General features: G+C 41.1%; 1 long non-coding RNA gene across 2 annotated transcripts; it reads right to left on the bottom strand.

Annotated features, from left to right (window-relative positions):
• Positions 1 to 3763: 3763 nt before the first annotated feature.
• Positions 3764 to 12125, bottom strand: LOC311092551. Of its 2 annotated transcripts, XR_014608257.1 has the most exons (4): positions 11285 to 12125; positions 10475 to 10855; positions 10264 to 10373; positions 3764 to 4222 (listed from the first exon to the last, which is right to left on the bottom strand). It is a non-coding gene; the product is annotated as an uncharacterized lncRNA (long non-coding RNA). The 2 variants fall into 2 exon arrangements; XR_014608256.1 differs by having other exon boundaries at positions 10264 to 10855.
• Between the last annotated feature and the right edge of the window lie 4985 nt (positions 12126 to 17110).

Below are 17110 nucleotides of genomic sequence, written 5' to 3'. Positions count from 1 at the left end.
GGGAAGTTAATCGATTTAAAAGCACTGAAATTAAATGTAAAAATGTTAAAACAGAGCTATGGGGGGGGGGTTCTACTGATACTAACAAGCCCTATAGCATGTTCTGCTCAAAAAGGCTTGAATGCTCAATTGTGTGCGAGGCATAATGACTGACAAAAAAATATGAAAATAACCTTTTATAATTGATTTTTTTGGAAAATATATATATATTTTTTTGGAGTAAATGATAAAATGTTCCCTTTGTGTGAACAATTTCTTGAGGGCAGGTATATAAGTAGGATTAACCCAAACTTAGATACTTGTATGAATTGTATCAACTTTTTTGTTTATGTATTGCATAATACTCAAAAATGTGTTTGTTTGCAGATTGATGTCAGCGTCCTACTGCTAATGACTGATGACCAGATGAGAAGCTATTTTCCTTCATATGGAGACAGACTGGCAGTTTTGGGATTTTGTAGGAGGCAAGAAACTGAGCCAACTTGCAGGAAGTCAAAGCTGTTTGAGCGCTTAAAATCAAAACTGAGCAAAAGACAAAAAACTAACAATTCACAAACTGAAAACCAAACAACTAGAACAAACATTTCTCAGCGTGAGCGTACTGCAAGAAAAGTTGAGATTGGGTGGATGCACTATGATGGACAGGGCTTTGTTCAAATGAGAGCTAAAAAAGGAGGGGGAACAAGGAAGTTGAGTGTGCCAAAAGACTGGAAAAGGAAAGAACTGATAGAGGAGGCAATTCGTTTGTTTTTCCCAAATGAAAAAAATTCTCATGGCAGTGTTTCTGAGTTTGAATTGGATCTAACAAATTATCAGGAAGTGTCACTAGATGAAGAAACTACAGTGGGGGAAATGTATAATACATCCAAACTCACAATGATGAGGTTCTACCTCACAACAAAAAAGATAATTAGGGAAGAGGAAACAGAAAGTGGAGTGGACATATCAGATTCAGACACAATAGATGACTTGCACAGAAATAACCAGGATCAAAGTCTTCCCACTTCTTCCAGGAGAGTGAATGACTTCTTTCAAGCTTCAGACACAGATATAATTTTTGTGGAAAGTACAGCCAACAATGACGTGTCTCCCTTACATTCATCCACAGAGGATCAGAATGATGCAGAGGATCTGAATGTCCCTTTTCAAAGTTCATCAATGGCCTCACCAGATTATTTGGATGCAAGGGATGTAGTGACATTTTTAAGCGGACACATCACTGGAATAGATGAACAAACCTTAGATGACACTTTGCCTCTGAGCCCAGAACCAGTAGTTCCTCACAAAAGAATTCTTGTTGTTCATCGTAGACAGATATTTTCTGAACTTATTGCACATTTCTGTGATGAAACCCTTGCACATACACAGAGTGATGTAGAAGTGAAGTTGCTCCTCCCAAATGGACAGTTTGAGATGGGCCATGACGTCGGTGGAGTGTTCAGGGATTGCCTATCAGAATTTTGGCAGGAATTTTATGATCAATGCACATTGGGGAACAATTTTAAAGTACCTTTTCTTCGGCATGATTTTGGGAAAGCAAAGTGGGAAAGTGTTGCCCGAATAATTCTATTCGGCTGGAGGAAAGAGAAGTATCTCCCAATAAAACTTGCACCTGTCATCTTGAAGCAAGCAATACAAGGATCTGTCAAAAGTGATCTGATTGACAACTTTTTGAAGTATGTCTCAGAAAATGAGTGTGCTGTGTTAGAAAGCTGCAGAACAGACTTCTGTAGTGCAGACCAGGAGGAATTGATCGAGATCTTAGACAACTACAGTTGTCGGAGAATTCCAACAGAAGAAAACTTCATGCAAATTTTGAAAGAACTGGCACACAAGACTCTCATTCAAGAGCCTGCTTATGTTCTTGAACAGTGGATGAGCATACTTGGACCTCTGAGCAAGGACCTTCAGGAAGTTGAACATGTGTATTGTGCACTACAACCAACAGTGAGGAAAATTGTGCGATCTCTCAAATTCCCTGAAGAAATGAATGCACACCAAAAGGAAATTTCAAAGCATTTGACAGCTTACTTGCGGGAGTGTGATGCAAAACGACAGTCTCTGTTTCTGAGATTCTGTACAGGATCAGATTTGTTTATAGACAAAACTATAACAGTTGATTTCACAGACCTTAAAGGGTTTGAGAGAAGACCAGTGTCACACACTTGTGGCTGTTTCCTGAGGCTTTCAGTACACTATGACAACTACCCAGATTTCCGATCTGAAATGAACAAAATTCTTGAAAGCAATGTCTGGGTAATGGACATAATTTAGTTGCACTGGCACATGAACTGGCAGAAACTATTTATGGCCAGCTCATATAAATGTTATTCTTCATACACTGACATTTGTTTTACACATGTATGCATAGAGTAAAACATTCACTTTAATTTGAATGTTATTTAATACAGGTTACACTTAGTTATTACAGGTTATGTTGAACAAGCCTTTTTTTCTGAAGATTTATTTTGTTAACTTTCAATAGTGAAAAAATGTCATTATTTAGTTGCAGACTACTGTTTGCTTTAAATTGTACAAGTTGAGTTCAGTCAAATAGATGGCTTTGAACTGTTAAAATTAGTGAATGGTGCATTCTTCATACATTTACAGTACAGGTGAAACTTGAAAAATTAGAATATTGTGCAAAAGTTAATTTATTTCAGTAATTCAACTTAAAAGGTGAAACTAATATATAGACTCATTACATGCAAGGTGAGATATTTCAAGCCTTTATTTGTTATAATTTTGATGATTATGGCTTACAGCTATGAAAACCTTTTCACTATTATTCTCATTTTGAATTTGGGGTTTTCATAAGCTGTAAGTTATGATCATCGAAATCATAACAAATAAAGGCTTGAAATATGTCACTTTGCATGTAATGAGTCTATATATTAGTTTCACCTTTTAAGTTGAATTACTGAAATAAATGAACTTTTGCATGATATTCTAATTTTTCGAGATTCACCTGTACTTTACATTTATTTTACTCATATACATAAAGTAAAACATTCACTTTAATTTGTTTACTTATAGTAGTTGTTGCTGGTTATGTTGAAATTCAAACAAATGTATTTATTATGTTTTTAGATCATTTATTTTATATTTTGTTTATGAATTTCAATAGTGATAGATATCACATTGTTTAGATGCAACCTACTGTTTACATAAAATTGTACATGTTGCCTCTTCAGTCAGATACTGTAGATGGCTTTGAACAGTTGTGTGTTCTTAATTTAACTTTGTGCTTGTATACAAATGGGTGTCGCATTATTGTGAACCTTTAGTTCATGCTATAGGTTAAACATTTGAACAGTTTTATGAAATTGTTTTATAGAAATTGTTTTACTGTGGTTTGTATAATTCTTACTTATACCACATGTTATGTTTTTACCACTATGCATAAAATACCAACACAACCTGCATACATGGTGCCAATGTTATTTTGTGCATTAAAGATGGAGCAAGTTCCACAAGCCAATAAATAATGCACATCAAAGTTTGAAAGTCTGACTGTCTTTTTTAAAGAATATTCCAATTCTGAACTTTAAAAATATTTCAGTTGTAGCTCTCTGTAGAGGCACACAAAACCTGACACCCAATGTACCATGTACAATTACAACCATTTAGGTCTATCATGAGTGTTAAATGATTTATAGGAGTACATACAGCACTACCATTCTGAGAACAAAGTTTAAGGTTTTGTTTGGAGCAACGTACCACAAGGTTACATAGTTAATAATCTAAATACCATAAGAAATTTAATTCCAATTAAAATTTATTTCAGGGATAATACATTACAAATAACATCAATTTACCTGTACACCCATTTTTGTTCATATTTTCAATCACCTGCCCTTTTAAAGTCTTCAAAGTCAAGGTTAAACAGAGGAGAAATCCATCCATTTTGAACAGTTTCAAGCCATAAATACATTCCTTTTGAGGTCTTGGTACATCTTAAAAGGCTTGCTGTGCTTCATTTGCATTCAAGTTATGCCTTAAAGTATTGACAGTATAATGTATTGCAAACATGTGCAAAATCATATAAAGAATGTACATTACTGTAGCTGGAAAACATCTAGATGCCTCTTATTCTGATGGTTGTGTTTTTGCCATGTTATAACTCTGAAAATAAGCAGAAAACAAGATCTCAATTTGACAGCATGCTGGCAGCACCAGTCAAGCCGTCAATACTCTCTGTTGCCTAATGAATGGTTGTGACCTGTAATAAAATGGAGGAAAAAAAAAAATTACATTAAATATTTAAGGGACAACTTTAAATATCACTCTTGAGTGTCAGTGTAACAACATAATTTAAGACAAATGCAAAAGGAATAAGAGAAAGATTATTAAATCGTCTCGGTTACTAACATAACCTTGGTTACGGGAAACTCCTTTTCTCGAGAATATTGAAGCAAAAATTATCCTTATAATTTTCCTTTAATGTAAAATGCAGTGCTGCACCAAGCAGTGTTGCCAACTATTTTCACAGGAAATTAGCTAACACCTTCCCTAAAAGTCACTAAATGTCGCTAGATGACGTCATACGTCAATTAGCATATTCATGACGTGATCGCTTTGTACTTGCGTTCTGCCTGCCTAATGTGTTTTCCCTCTAAATGAATGCTCACATACTGTATTTAATATAATATAATATAATATAATATAATAAACATATAGCCGAATGTCAAATAAAGCTGTTCTCATTTCCTATCTTTTTTTTTTTTTTTTGTCTGACAAGAACGAGTAGCTATGATATAGTGAATGACTACATTTTTTTATAGGCCTATGTGGAAAATTATTGAGAGAGTTCGGGAACCGGATGAACTAAAGCTCTGTGATAGTGAGTATTACAAGTATTAAGCACAAGAAAAGAAAGGAAATTAAAATGGTTAAACTAAATTCTTTAAATATAAAACAAAAGAAAAGCAGGTAAGTCCGTGGAAAAACACTACTCATTCACGTCTGTCTGTCAGCAGCCGTGCGCTCAACAGATGAACGTGCTGCTGCTCCTCTCAGCCATTCAGTGAACAAGGTAGAGTGGCGGCGGGGAGAAAGCAAGACCTCACGCTCACAGGACAGTATTGGCAACATTTGAAGGTTACGGAGGTTTGTCCAAAAAATCGGTAGATTAGTCGCTAGTCGCTTTTTTGAAAAAAATTCGCTAAAGGGGTCTGAAAAGTCGCTAAGTTGGCAACACTGGCAGCAAGCAGACCTAAGTGAGACGGCTCACGCGCTTATTGGCTGCTCTGCGGCAACTACTGCAACCTATGGAGAGGCGGTAGAGACGTAAGAGCCAATGTTGGCGCTCATTCTGCATCACAGCCCGCCAGGAGGGGAGTGGCTTATAGCTATAAAAGATCCGCTTAACATAGGTTCCCTGGTTTTCATCGACTAAAGCGATCCCAGATCGGAGCATACAGCTTGCATTGAAGCTTACGCAATACTCGTTCCCTCATCTCAGGGAACCGAGGTTACGTTAGTAACCGAGACGTTCCCTTTCGAGAGTACTCTCGTATTGCGGAAGCTGGCTTACGCTACGGGAACCCAATGTAAAGTGCCGTGCATGCTCAATTATCTTCCACCAATATCCCAGGGTACGTGCCCAGGGCTTATAGGAAGAGAAGTAATAATAATAATAATAATACCCCAGGCTAACACGTTAGTGAATACAGGAATATGTAGGGAAGGACCAGTAGGGCCAACTCATGAATGTGTAATATATATGAAAGAAAGTATATATGCTTAACAAAGTAAAAAACAGCTGAGCCAGACGAAGTCGGGCACAGTAGCTGTAAAGAGGTGTCTTACATCGATAACACTCTAGCTTGTAAAGCGGGAACTTAAGGGTTATAGAACCTGATAAAAGTAGACGGAGAGGCCCAGCCTGCTGCCGCATAAATGTCCTGAAGTGAAATCCCACTGGACCAAGCCCAAGACGAGGCCATGCCTCTAGTAGAGGGCGCTCTGATGCCCAGAGGGCAGCGGAGACCCTTGGACTCATAAACCAGCAAGATAGCATCAACTATCCATCGTGAGAGACTTTGCTCTGTAGTGGCCAGACCTTTAGTTGGACCACCAAAGGATATAAAGAGCTGTTCTGATGGTCTGAAAACGGCAGAAGGTTCCACTTAGACTTTCAGGGCCATGACGGGGCAAAGGAAAACCGCGTCTCTCTCATCATTAGATGTGGGGAGAGCTGATAACGAAATAACTTGTGTTCTGTAGGGTGTGGCGAGCAACTTAGGAACATACCCGTGTCTTGTCTTGAGGATTGGGCCCAAACTCAAGACAGGCAGCGCTTACTGAGAGCGTGTGCAGGTCACCCACATGCATTTGACTGAGGCCAGGGCCAGCAGAAAAGCAGTTTTAAGTGAGAGGTATTTTAGATCCACTGACCGCAGTGGTTTAAATGGATCACCTTTCATGGCCTCTAGTACCGTGGAAAGGTCCCAAATGGGAACTGATGGGGGTCGAGGGGGGGTTTAACCTCCTAGCCCCTCTGAGGAAACGCACGACTAGGTTGTCTTTTCCCAGCGACTGACCGGACTGACCGGATCTACCCGCGTCCAAAAGCTCTTGGAGAAAAGAGAGCACCCCTGTTACTCCGCAACAGTGGGGGTCCAGGTTCCTAGCCGAACACAAGCTGGAGAACACTGACCATTTCAAAGCGTACAGCCACCTGGTAGAGGGGGCTCTAGCCTCTGTAATAGTGTTTAACACTCCCTCCGGGAGGTTACTGGGTACCCGTTGAGGGGCCATACATGGAGGGCCCACAAGTCGGGACAAGGGTGCCAGAGCATCCCTTTGGCCTGTGAGAGGAGGTCGACCTCTGCCCTGCCAAAGATGCTCCATATCGACTGAACCACCCGAGGGTGAAGGGACCAGTCCCCGGGGGGAACGTTACCCCTGGATATCCTGTCTGGACCCAGGTTCAGGCTGCCAGGCACATGCACTGCTCTCAGCGAGCGCAGGTTGTGCTGAGCCCACACGAGAAGGCGCTTGGCCATGGTGTACAAGCTCCGAGATCTGAGACCGCCCTGGCGGTTTATGTAGGACACCACTGACATGTTGTGCGATCAGACTAAGACGTGGTGGCCCTTTATGTACGGGAGGAAAATTTCCAGGCACAGCTCGACCACCACTCTCTTCTCTAGATAGTTTATGTGCAGGCGCTTCTCCGAGCCTGACCAAAGGCCAGAGGCTGGCCTGCCCTCGTGAAGGGCACCCCAACCGAGGTTGGAAGCATCTGTCGAGACAACTTTTAGCTTTGAGACAGTCCCCATACTAACTGCTGCTTTCCAAGGATCCAGGGCTTCGATACAACTGCGGGTTACCTTGATACGAAAGTGACCCGAAATCCATGCACGAGACGGAACTTGAGTCTTCAACCAGTACTGGAGGGGGCGCATATGCAGCAGACCCAGCTGAAGTACTGGAGAAGCTGAGGCCATGCCGCGCTCTCATCGACACAGAGTCTATGTCTGTTCCCAGAAAAGAAATATTCTGGCTGGGGAACAGTGAGCTCTTGGTCATGTTGATTCCGAGACTCAGACATTCTAAATGACTGAGTAGCCAGGTTTTGTGAGTCACCAGTTCTGCCTCCAACTGAGCTAAAATCAACCAATCGTCGAGATAGTTCACTATTCGCATACCTCGTTGTCTTAGGGGGGCTAGCGCTGCGTCCATACACTTCGCAAACGTGCAAGGTGCTAGAGACAGGCCGAACGGAAGGACAGTGTACTGATAAGCTTGACCCTCGAAGGCGAATCTCAAGAATGGCCTGTGACGTGATGCTAGTATGCGTTTTTCAGATCCACTGAGATAAACCAATCCCCCGGGTGAATTTGCACGAGGATTTGTTTGGTTGTCAGCATTTTGAACGCTTTTTGGAAACTAGAAAATAGCGACTGTAAAACCCTGCCTCGCTCTGTGTTGGAGGAACGGTTTCTATAGCCCCTTTTCATTTTGCTATTTCGGCGTGCAGTAAATGTGATACTTCACTTTTGACCGTAGTTTCGACCACGGCATGAGATCGCGTGCAGATTGCTCCAGGGCTCTCTGCGAACGGCGCTTTTTACGGCGCGGCCCGAGAGAAAGCAGCGGGGGAGTGGGATCCTCGCTGAAGGAAGCTAGTCAAGCCCACAGGGTCGACAAGGCCATGACCTTGCATTCCGGGCAGCCGAATCACAGGCAGGAAACAGAGGATGTAAAGATCCCCACCGGCGATGGGGGCTCTGCACGAGCCGCAGTTGTCGCGGGGCATTTGGAACAACGCCTGCTAAAAATTTGCTCTTTTACAGGAAGTGTGTGTGACGCGACGACGAGCACACGCACGAGCAGAAAGGATATAACACGCCGGATGGCGCAGCGGGTAGAAGACAGCAAGCTGAAGGCGGCATAGGGGAAACCGGATGCCAGCGTGCAGTTAGTAGCTCATCCCGCTAGGGCTGGGTACTGAGTTCGATACTTTTTAGGTACTGAACGAATTCCCCTGATACTATCGAGTATCGAAAAATGACTTGGTGTTCGGTACCAGATTTCGATACCTAAGGGGTTAACATCAGTGCTCAAACAAATACATATGAAATGCACAATGACACACCTAAAAGTCGCTCATGCTCATACACGCAAACTCTACACACACAAGACGCGTGGAACTCTCCACGCACATACTCATATGAGATGCACGCGAGCACACACAAACTCCACGCACATACTCATATGAGACGCGAACACACACACACACACACAAACTCGCGCACATACTCAATGAGACGCGAGCACACACACACAAACTCTCCGCGCACATACTTATATGAGACGCGAGCACACACACACACACACAATACCCTAAAGATGTGGAAAAGTCGATCAAAAGTGTGGCTACATTTCTCCAGGCTCGATGCCAACAGCGCGCGATGCAGTATTTGCGGTAAAATAATTGCTGCAAAGACCGGTACCACGACAGATATGATGAAGACCTTGACAGTGCACAGAGTAAACAAGCAGAAAGTTGCTCCGTCTTCGATTGGTAAATGAAGAGATACCTTGTTGATCACTCTGACAGTGTTTATATTGCAATAATGACCTACTGAATGTACACTGCCGTTCAAAAATGTGTTGGTTAGTCAGAATTTTTTTCAGTAAGGATGCACTGAAGTGATCAAAAATGACCTTAAAACATGTGTAATGTTACAAAAGATTTCTGTTTCAAATAAATGCTGTTCTTCTGAAATTTTTATTCCTCAAAGAATCATGAAATTGAAAACATGAAATGTATCATAGTTTCCAAAATATTAAGCAGCAAACTGTTTTCATATTTCTGTAGGATCATGTGACACTGAAGTAATGATTTAGAAAATTCAGCTTTGACATCACAGGAATAAATAACATTTTGAAATATATTCAAATAAGATTTTAAATTGTAATACTATTTCACAATGTTACAAGTTTTACTGTAATTTTGATAAAACAAATTCAGCTTTGGTGAGCATTAGCTCTTTATAAAAACAAAAATGTGTTCCTTTGTGCACTGGCACAGTCAAACTGAAAAGATAAAACCAAAGTTTTTCTGAGGTAATGTGTTATGTAATATTGTTAAAATGGATTTCATAAAATTGGTATCGAAAAAAGTATCGTTCAGGAACCGGTATCAAAATCAAGGTATCGGTATCGGTATTGGTATCGGTATCGAAATTTTTTGAACGATACCCAGCCCTACATCCCGCTGAGTGCTGTTTCGACGGCGCAAAGCTTCTTCTGGAGTTCAACGAAGAGTACCTTACGCTGAAGGAGATGAAAATCAGGGAACCTATGGTAAGCGGATCTTTTATAGCTATAAGCCACTCCCCTTTTGGCGGGCTGTGACGCAGAATGAGCGCCAAGCGCCCTCATTGGCTATTACATCTCAGCCCCCTCTCCATAGGTTGCAGTATATGCGCAATATGCGCACGAGCCGTCTCGCTTTATTAGGTCTGCTTGCTGCAGCACTGCGTTTTACATTAAAGGAAAATTATAAGGATAATTTTTGCTTCAATATTCTCGAGAAAAGGAGTTTCTCGTAGTATAAGCCAGCTTACGCAATACGAGAGTACTCTCAAAAGGGAACTTTAAATTTATGGGCAGATGGTAGATTTAAAAATTGGGATTTCCTACAAGGCAAAGACAATGATGATGAAGACTTGCTTTTAATTAGCACAGCCAGCCAGTCTGAGGCAAATCCTTTTCCTAGCAGAACTCTGCAAATGTTGTTTTTCTTACCTCAGAGTGAACTACAAACAGGTGGGCATGTGCCGCTCCGATGTTCCCTCCAGTGGTCCAAGGTCGCTGGGGTAGGAAGAGTAACTTGGTGAAAGGCTGCAATTCAACACCTACAGACAGATGTAAATTTCAATTTTTTTTAAAATGTGCAAAGTTTTATACCAATTTAAATATTTTGGTCATCTGAAATACGAAAACAATTGAAACAAACCTCTACATAACTTATAGTGATGTTTATTAATTTAGTATGGTGAATCTAGTCCTCAATGTCCAGTCCTTGAAGGATCAATTCACGAAGCTGGAGGTAAAGGTCTGTAATTTCATAAACATCATCGGACATGACAAGGTTATGCTCAGTCATGAGTTCTACACACAGTTGAAAGACATCCTCCTCACAAGGGTAGTCTTTAAATAAACACTCCTCTTGGCAAACATTCAGTTTTGCTTGTTCAATTGAGTGCAAGAAATTCTGCACTCCATATAAGCTGGGAACAGCAAACATTATCGAAGGTCGACCACTGGGAGCCCGTGGGTTGTGAGTTGGCCGTATCCTGTGGCAATTCCAGGCACTGACCGTTTCATCAAGCTCTTCCTTCATAAAAGAAAGGAAATATTATATATACTGTATATTCAGATGCAAAAGCCTCTAAGTGCCATCTGAAATTTTCTTCTAGAATGATCATTTTTATCAAGCTTGTATATTTAAGTTTAGTAATTTAACTTAAATGACAATTAATAGGTTTTCATTGCCAATTAAGTGAAATTACTGAACTTAAATATACGAGCTTGATGAAAATGATCATTCTAGAAGTAAATTTCAGGTTGCACTTAGAGGCTTTTGCATCTTAACTCTTCATATATATATATATATATATATATATATATATATATATATATATTAAAACAATGTCTTGTGAAATGAATTAACAAAATTGCACATTATACGTCAGTAAATAATATTAAGTTATAATCCAAATTCAATACTCTCTATAACCAATCTGATAGTGAAAAAAATAGTTACCTGTATAAAATGTTGGAAGCAAAACTGAATGAGAGATTTATCAATGAAAGTGTCAACAAAGTGTCTGTCTTCTTTTAGTTGTTCAAAATGATCCATCCAAAACTGTATGCACTGGCTTCTCAAAGTGGACAACCATCGTTCGATTCTCTGGTTCCCAGTGCTTGGACCAGTAGTGACACATTAAGCACTTGCAGTGTCTCTGAAGAATTTTTGCATCTCTGCTATATGAGTATTTTCAGTAACATGGTCAATGCGAATTCTTTGTGGAAATCCGTTATTCTCAGCAACAGCATGTACAAAATAACCTGCAATTACGAGGGTCATTGTTTGTTTTGTATGCTTCAAGCCAGATCATTTTTCTGGAAAACCCATCAATGCATCCGTTAATACATATGCCGTAAGGTTTTAATTTATCATACCCGTCAATATGCCAAACATAATTTGGCCCGCGACTGTTATACACGCGTCGGCGTAGACGACCATGAGCACTTAGATCAACTCCTTGTCCATAACAGTCGCATCAACTGACGGACAGTTTCTCTGTCTGTAATAATTCCGGACATCCAACATTTCTGGTGCATCCACCGATAGCCATGTTGTCGTCCCGATGTCTGAAGCTGCTGGTGTATAAAATGTGCCACTTCAGCTTCGTCAGTTTTATTGCGTCTACGCCACAACTGATTCCTGCATAACGTTCTCTCAAGAGTCCGGAGACTAAGCTTTATGTTGTGTGATACCTCCAGTAAAACCAAGATCTCTCTATTTGTGAAACCGAGCCGAAAATAATCCTCTATAATCTTTTCCATTCTACAACCTCCCGTTAACATGACAATCTGGTGATGGAAGCAATAACAGGAAATGCTACCAAAGTCAGAATTGCGAGTTTGTTTCTCAGAATTCGGACTTTATATCTCGCAATTCTGACTTTTTTTTCTCAGAATTCTGACTTTATATCTCACAATTCTGACTTTATATCTCGCAATTGCGACTTTATTTCTCAGAATTCTGACTTTATATCTCACAATTCTGACTTTAATATCTCGCAATTGCGAATTTATTTCTCAGAATTGCGACTTTATATCTCGCAATTGCGACTTTATATCTCACAATTCTGACTTTATATCTCGCAATTGCGACTTTATATCTCAGAATTCTGACTTTATATCTCGCAATTGCGACTTTATTTCTCAGAATTGCGACTTTATATCTCGCAATTGCGACTTTATATCTCAGAATTCTGACTTTATATCTCACAATTCTGACTTTATATCTCAGAATTGCGACTTTATTTCTCATAATTCTGACTTCATATCTCGCAATTCTGAGAAAAAAAAGTCAGAATTGTGAGATAAAAAGTCGCAATTATTATTATTATTATTATTTTCTGTGGCGGAAACAAGCTTCCATAGCTTCTGGAGTCGTTTTTGTGAGAAAAATTTACTTCTGCATCTGAAAATGGGCGTGGCGGGCGTGACATAGCACGAGGGACAGCGGTCAATTCAAACAACAGGGAAATAATGGATCGCATGACGTTTCGGACGCTGAGGAAATTGTTCATACTTACTGGTATGACGGAGCACAGCTATACAATTATGAGCCTGCTAGGCAGCCAAGAAAGCAGGGACAGGCCAGGATTAATGTTAGACAGAACAACGGTCAGAGGAGACAAATTGAGTTGTGGTGTGAGGAGATAGTGAAGAACAGGGCAGGTGTCTTGGTGAGAGACCAGTGTTAGCTTATAGATACGTTTCCTTGAAATTTCCTTGAATTAATTTTTTTATTTTGATTAAAACTAACATCATAAATATGATATTTTTTTACTTTGAGCAATGATGGAGCTATACTTGACTCTTCTTAGAAGCAAATAAAAGAAAACAGCTCCTTGGACAAAATGAAATGTAATATTGGTAGTAGGCTATAAACAAAGGTTTATTTTAGTTCAGATTAACATTTGAGGGCAGCAATTGTATTCATAATGTCAAAATAAAACCGACGTAATGTAAATTGAAAGCATTTTATCCTACTATTCCTGCCAAACGTCCATGGTTGCAGACAGTAGTGTTACTACAGTAAATCCATGGTGAATGTTGCTGATCTGTGGACACTGGATAGTTCATTCATTGCACAGTTTATTCCTGGTTTCCACGTCAGCGCTGTTTGATCCGTTAATAACGGAGAAATGTGAATATTTCTCACTAGATCTCACAGCGATGTTATTACTTCAGTGGTGAATTCAAATGCTTTATTTACTGGATCTCGCAGTAACAGTGTTGCTTGATCAGGCTCGCGCTGCACTGGTCCAAACTGATAAACGGTCCACACAAACACAATAACGAGTAGCTCAGTTTTCGTTTTTTCGAAGCCGATGCGGAAGAGAAATCCCATCTCTTCCCCTGCACAAACCGCGCCCAGGCACGAAAGATAGCACCGTCCCTCCCAGCAAACATGCTCCTTTGGGGCCCGAATGGGGCCCTTGCGGGCAGCCCACTGTGGGCCCAGATACCAGCGTGAAATGCGGGGCACATGTGGGCCCCACACTATGGGGCCCAGGTGGGGCCCCATCGGGACAGCCCAAAGTGTGGGCTGACTGTGGGCTAGCCCACACTAAGTAGAGTGGGCCCCCATTGGGGCCAGTTGTGGGCCCACAGCAAACCCCTTACCCAGCAAACATGCTCCTTTGGGGCCCGAATGGGGCCCTTGCGGGCAGCCCACTGTGGGCCCAGATACCAGCGTGAAATGCGGGGCACATGTGGGCCCCACACTATGGGGCCCAGGTGGGGCCCCATCGGGACAGCCCAAAGTGTGGGCTGACTGTGGGCTAGCCCACACTAAGTAGAGTGGGCCCCCATTGGGGCCAGTTGTGGGCCCACAGCAAACCCCTTAGGGACCCGTGTGGGACCACTGTGGGCAGCCCACTGTGGGCCCAGATACCAGCATGAAATGCGGGGCACATGTGGGCCCCACACTATGGGGCCCAGGTAGGGCCCCATTGGGACAGCCCAAAGTGTGGGCTGACTGTGGGCTGGCCCACACTAAGTAGAGTTGGGACCAGTTGTGGGCCCACAGCAAGCCCACGCTGTGGGCAAAGTGTGGGTATACTGTGGGTACATTGGGTTAAGTGTGGGCATACTGTGGGAACACCTGTAAAAAGTGTGGGCATACTGTGGGTACACTGTGTGGGCATACTGTGGGTACACTGGGAAAAGTGTGGGCATACTGTGGGTACACTGTGTGGGCATACTGTGGGTACACTGGGAAAAGTGTGGGCATACTGCGGACAATGCAAAGATGTATTGTAATATACAGTACCTGTGGCCTTAACAAACAACAAGATTAGTTTGGTTGTACTTTGCATTTGCCACAATACATGCAAAATAATTGCACTTGTTGAAAGTCGAAGTAGTACATTAGAAGTCATGTTTCAAATAATTTCATTTATTCACAGTCATGTAAATATATATATATACACAATACATTACCATTCAAAAGTTTGGGGTCAGTACATTTTTTGGGCTTTTCTTGTTAGGAAACCGGTGGACTCGATGTCCTGACAGGCTGGAGTTTTTGCAAGCTCCACAAACACAATAATTTACCATGACGATGATAAATTGAAATACAAAAACTACTGAAAACACACTGACTCACAACCGCTCTTACTGAATACCAACCTACTCTGCACTGAGCTGCGGCAGAGCCGCAGAGTACAGCACACATCTCCCTCTTGTGACGTAAAATGACGCGATGTTGAAAAAAAGCGTTTTTTACGAGCGGTCAAAGAAACGCTCACTTTATCTACTAAATTGGTGTCCTTATGTCATTTTAAAACATTTTAAATCCCGCATTTTCTTTTCATATATTTTCATACACGCAGGGATGGGCAGTATTTCAGATACATGCATTTAAAATCCGTATTTGAAATACAAAATACTATTTTGTATTTTGTATTTTAAAGCCTTTGGAAAAAATCAAATGTAATTTGTATTTAAATACATTTAAGATGAGTATTTTTGTATTTTCAAAATACATAAAATACTTTTTGCCAGTCAACCTCTTTATCAGGGTATTGATTTTGTGCATCAACTAGTTCAGACATTCACTAGCTCAGCATTGGATCAGCGATTTTTTTCTTGGAATAAGGTGAGAATGTCATGATCAATTCTACTTGTTGATTAAAGTTAAAATAGTGCATTATTCACTTCAGTTAACATGAAAGAATAAAAGAGCACAGACAAGTGGGAAAATAGCGTTAGCCAATCAGTCTTGACCGGCTGTTGATTTTTATCAACTAGCTTGTCAAATGTGTTTAAAGGTCCCATTGCATGGATTATTTTATTATTTACTATTATAGACTTCAGTGTAAACGCCCCACTGCTGTGATTGGCTGCTGTGAGACTTCAGTGTAAACGCCCACTGCTGTGATTGGCTGATATGCTTGCATATGAAATATTTAGCATTGCATGTGGAACTATCTCGAAAACTTTTACTATTCAGCTATTACACGTTTTTACTATTACAGCTATCGGGATTAACGAATCGTGAGAAGTTTTTTAAGTATTTAGATCTATTCCCATCACATGAAAGGTTGCAGTGATGAGCATTGAGCAGATGACAGCCTGTTGATCGCGTGAAGGAAGATCTTATCATTGCAGCAGTTTCTGCACTCTCATTAATGATTTCACCAATGCAAACATGAGGTAAGTACAGTAAGAGCTCCGTTGTGCAACGTAACAGCGTCATTGATTTCATAACGAGTTTTGGCAAGTGTCCAGATAAACTCGTGCTGTGTGATTGACAGCTTGGGCGATTGGAAAGGGATTGTTCTTTGTTCTTGTTGTGAAATTCACATAATCCACTGGTTCTTCAGAGGCTCGGATGAAGGAACTAAAAAAATACCTTTGTGGTCATTTGTACATCCAAACACTGAGCAACTGCCATGCTTCGCTCGTTTGCAAGCCATGATGTCTCTCGAGGAAAAAACAATATCGCGCTCGCGCAGCTCATATTCTCATGGGTGGCCACATTTTTTTTGCAGGCAAAGAAGAGAAAGGGGAGGTGACCTTTCCCCTTATGACGACATAAGGGGCAGATTTCTAGATTCGCCCGTCTGAGCTTTCATTTTCTCAAAAATACGCAGGGCTTGGTTTACACCAAGCGGCAATATTCTAATCTGAAAAATGAAGCCTACCCGGAAGTGCGAAAAACTGCAATACATCGAAGATCCGCTAGAGGGAGGTCCCAAAAGGGAGCAAATGTCCATAGACCCCATGTTAAAATGTCCGTTTTCACAGCATAAATTCATGTTCTCTTTCATAGGTTCACTCAACGCTGCGGATAGCGCAGTGGGATATTCTCTGAATGTGCCGATTGTCTGAAGCCCTATAGAATCACGCCAATTCATTGGCTGATGGCGCCCGCGCAATCTGGCTCCGCCCCGACGCGCTTACGTCGCATCATTCAGTACTATTACTGCTGCTATGGTGGTAATAAATGATCTTATTTGTGCCTTGGACAGAAAACAACATTGTGCTGCTTTATTTGTAGATCTATCCAAGGCGTTTGATTCGGTAGATCATGAATTGTTGCTGAACAAACTTAGGGATGTGGGTTTCTGTCCTAATGCTGTTAAATGGTTTAGAAACTATTTTGTAGATCGAACTCAGTGTGTCCATACAGAGGGCCACAAATCTGAGTTTCTTGGGATATCTAAAGGGGTCCCCCAGGGGTCTATTTTGGGACCTATTCTGTTCTCTATTTTTATAAATGATTTAGGTAAGGACGTTCAAGCAAAAGTACACTTTTATGCTGATGACACTGTCATTTATACAT

This window comes from Abramis brama (assembly GCF_963993115.1).
Source record: "Abramis brama genome assembly, chromosome: 11".
In the NCBI taxonomy this organism is placed as follows: Eukaryota; Metazoa; Chordata; class Actinopteri; order Cypriniformes; family Leuciscidae; genus Abramis; species Abramis brama.
The sequence above is the reverse complement of the archived record's forward strand: the minus strand, read 5'-3'. Positions and strand labels throughout refer to the sequence as shown.